The sequence below is a fragment of the Muntiacus reevesi genome, chromosome 1 (assembly GCF_963930625.1).
Source record: "Muntiacus reevesi chromosome 1, mMunRee1.1, whole genome shotgun sequence".
Lineage (NCBI taxonomy): Eukaryota > Metazoa > Chordata > Mammalia > Artiodactyla > Cervidae > Muntiacus > Muntiacus reevesi.
Window position 1 is genome coordinate 163,296,315 of NC_089249.1, and position 4,232 is coordinate 163,300,546.

Genomic DNA, 4,232 nt, shown 5'->3' on the forward strand with positions numbered 1-4,232 from the left:
TCAGATACAACAGTGAGCAAAACAGACAGCCATGCCCTCAAAGAACTTTCATTCTAATGGGAGAAGCCATCCTTAAGCAAATAATGACATAATTAATTCCTCAGTTGCAGTGGCCATAGTCGTTGCTACAGGAGAGAACAAAGTTCTCGTACAGAGTAAGTCCTAAAACTCCTGTGGGCTCTGGAGCCTGGGTGGGTTGTGGGGAGGAGTGCAGGTGGAGGTGGAATGGAGGAGAAACCATGATAGGAGCAGACAGAAGAAGAGGTACGTGGACAGTCAAGAGAGGTCTTCGGGGTAAAATGCTGGGGTAAAGTGCTTCGGGGTAAAGTGCTATCACAAGTTTAGCACTAAAAACCTAAGAAGGCCTGCTTGTTTCAGCCGCAGGAGGATCATTGCTGACTTGGGGAAAAGCCAGCCTAGTCCAGTGCCTGGCCTGCAGGCCCTTCGTAGACACTGCCAGTGCTGAATGAATTGTGGAGGCAGGGGGTGGTGGTTGGGGAGTAAGGAGAAGAGGGAAGTGGGGACGGCAGACATCCTCCCCAGGACCTGGGGGGAGGGCAGGGGAGAGCTGGGGCAGCAGCTGGAGGGCGGCAAGGAGTCCAGGGAAGAAGGGAGATGGGAATGAGGTGGTGAGATCCCAGTCTGCTTGATTAGGAGGAGAGGTTAAGTACCAGATGCAGAAATTTCTCCCAGTGTGACCCGAGGGAAGGGGTGCAAGTGACAACAGAGACAGGAAGCTGAGAATGTTTCTGCCAAGGAATTTTCTCTGTCACCTGCTGAGAGGGGAAGAGGAAGCTCCAGTATGGAGTAGGGGGGTGGCAGGGGTGTAGACCAAAGACTTGAGAAAGTGTGAATGGCCTGAGAGGGGAGCAGGAGAAACCTGGCCAGGGAAAGAGAATCGCCAGCGTGGCACTGCTCCTGCTAAATGGTGTGGTTTGTTCAGCAGTGCTCAAAGGCGGGAAGAGGGCAGCCAAGGAGGTTCATTGCAGGTGAAGGTTTTACCCAGTCATGGGACAGAAGCGTGGAGTGTGGGAAGTGAGAGAACTGGCCAGGGAAGAGGTGAGGTTACAGAAAGCCCTGAATTCACAGGCTGGGAAGGATGCAAACAGGGGTGGCTGACACAGAAAAAGGCCAGTGGTCAGGTGACTGGGGATTTTGGATGAGAACAGAGAAGAAAAGGTCGGAAATTATCCTAGTTCATTATTCTAGAGGCAGGACAGCTGTGGATGAAGGCAGCGTGGACCACACAGGCGTGGGTGCTGGGCACAAGAGATGAAAAGGCTGGGGAGTGAGTAGCCATGGAGCCAGTGACCTGTATGTTCATCTTTGCTGACTGCAGGGCTGGACTGGAGACCCAGGCTGTGAGCTAGGCTTTATAATCCAGGATATGGGCTGTCACACTGCAGAAACAAGCAACCCAGAAACTCAGGAACTGAACACAGTGAAAGTTGAACTTTTCCCTTCTGCCACATGTCTGATGTGGGTCAGCAGCTGAATTGTACTCATCCTCGTCATTTGAAGACCTAGGCTGATGGATGCTTTATCCCCTGTTCCTGTGACCTCAGAGGCAGAAAAAAGGAGAGAGCTGTGAAATGTTGCATTGACAACTAAATGCTCTACATGGGAAAAGACATCTCTCCTTTCAAATTTCACCCGCCAAAGCCAGTCATATGGCTATGCCTACTGACAGAGATGAGGAATATGTGTAATAGTCACACGAGGACATGACTTCTCAGTGTCAGAAACACCTAAGGGCTGAGCAGATGGGATGGGGGGAGGGACAGGGCCTCATGGCATTGGACTCAAAGGTGCTGGGTTTTTACAGGGAGTGAAAAAAATAATGGTGTGGAAGGAGGCCTGGAAGGAAAGATGGCCCCTAGCATTTTGATCATGGGATGTGGAAGGCAAGGAGCAGCTGTCTGGAAGAGAGTCCTTGGGGAGATCCTGAATTTCAGTCGAGACCAGTGGAAAAGTGGAATCCCACACAGGCGAAGAAGAGCACAGAATCCAGCCAAGCCCTGCCTCCAGCATTTTACAAGCCCTATTCACAGTCCTTGGGCTTCCTTGGTGGCTCAGTGGTAAAGAAGCCACCTGCCAATGCAGGAGAGATAGGTTCAATTCCTGGGTTGGGAAGAACACTTGGAGTAGGAAATGGCAACCCACTCGTGTTCTAGCCTGGGAAATCCCATGGACACAGGAGCCTGGAGGGCTACAGTCCACGGGGTCTCAAGAGTCAGACATGACTGACTAAACAACAACAATTTATAGTCCCTAACGACACCCCAGGGAGATGAGAGTTACGGTCCCCATTTTTAGAGAAGAAAGTGGAATTTCCAAACAGCCTCCACCAAGGATGTCCCTGGTGGTCCAGTTGCTAAGACTCTGAGCTCCCAATGCAAAGGGTCTCAGATTTGATCCCTGTTCAGGGAACTAGATCCCACACACCCCAACTGAGAGTCTCCATGCTGCAACTAAAGATTCCACATGGCACAACTAAGGATCCGACAAGCTGCAAAGAAGATCCAAGATCCTGAGTGGATCTTGGAAAGATCCACTTTCCAAGTTACAACAAAGACTCGGTGCAGCCAAATGAATAAAAATAAACAAAGAAATACTAAAAACAAAAGGACCCCCACCAACCCAAGATGCAGGGCTGGTTAGAGGATATGTGAGACTGACTCTAGTCTGACTCTAGTCCAGCGCCTCTGGGAGCCCCAAGTTCATCCCTCTCACCTCCGCCCTGCGCTCTGGCCCCAGGGGAGCCCTGGATCTCAGACTCTCCACCTCCTTCTGCCCAGGAACCCAGGGGAGGAGGTAGATCCAGGCCAAGACTTCTTTCCAGCAGTTGCCTGGCTTCTCAGCAGCCATCTGGGGTAGCCCCGTGGGTCCCCATGTCTGAGGCTGAAGGTGCAGGGATGGACAATCAGACACAGGGGCTGGGATTCCAGTGCGTGAGAGCATGCCAAGTGCATGAAAATTCCCTGAAGAAACTGACTCCCCAGCCTGCTGTTGGTGCCCAGGCCCACCTGTCACTCACACCAGGCCTCCCATGGCCTCTCTGGAATTCACAAGGCAATTTCCCTTTTAGAGTGAGGGAGATAGGGCACCTATTTCCACTTCACAGCAGAGTAGAGCCCAAGATTGCACCCTGGCAAGTGGCAGGGCCACTGACCCTGAACCTCAGGAAGGCTTGGGCCAAGCCTTGCCACTCCCCATCCAGGGCTGGGCCCTCTCCCTAGGCCTAGACCCTCTCTGGGCTTAGACCTAGGGACCATGCTTACTCCTAGAGATTCCCAGGGACAAACCACGGCTGGCAGGATGGCCTCAGAAAGCAGGCCAGCCTGAGATGGGCTTGACCAAGGAGAAACAGGAAGTAAGAAGAGTCAGGTGAGGATGGGGGCGACTGAGAAGGAAGCAGCCCAGGGCCACCCTGCGTGGGGCTCATCACTGCCATCTGGTCCAGGGACAGACCTATCACTTCGTCACTTTGTAGAGGAGGAAGGCTGGGGCTCAGGCAGGTGATGCTGCTCATAAGGTCAGAGAGGTAAGGGGCAGAGCAGAGACTTAAAGCCAGGCCCACACATTCAGGGAGTGGTTGGTATTATGGAAAGAGAATCTGGGCCTCAGCTACCTCGTCATCCTAAAACCTGGGTTGAGGGACCCCAGCAGATATATCCTTTAATCCCATCACAGCCTCAGCCACTTTACAGAGACCCAGCTACCAACCTCCCCCTTTTATAAATGAGAAAACTGATGTCCAGAGCCGGGAAGAGCTTGGCCCAAGGCCAGAGCTAGGATTCCCGAACCCTCAGCAGAGCCACCTGGACCACTCCACCCACCCCTGCTTACCCCAGGCCCAGGTTCACCTGCCCAGCTCTGCCTTTTTAGGAAAGGAAAAGAGCAGCCCTGGTAGTGGGCAGGCGGGTGGGCAGGCGGCCATGCTAATCCACTAGCTCCCGGAGGCTCTGGTTACCGTGGTTTGGGGCCCGGGCAGCCCTGGCTGGGAGTGCCAGCCCAGCCAATCGGTGCTGCCGCTGAGCTACTCTGCCAGAGCCATACAAGGCTTTGCTGCAGCCCTATCTCGAGCCACCACAGGGCAGCCCCAGCGTCGGCAGCCGCCCCGCCCGGGAGCCTGCCAGCCCGGCACGTCCTCGGACTCTGCCTAATCCAACCTGGAAGCAGGCAGGGCTGCAGTGCACGTGCACCTGGCCCAGGGTTCCCCAAGGTCAGGA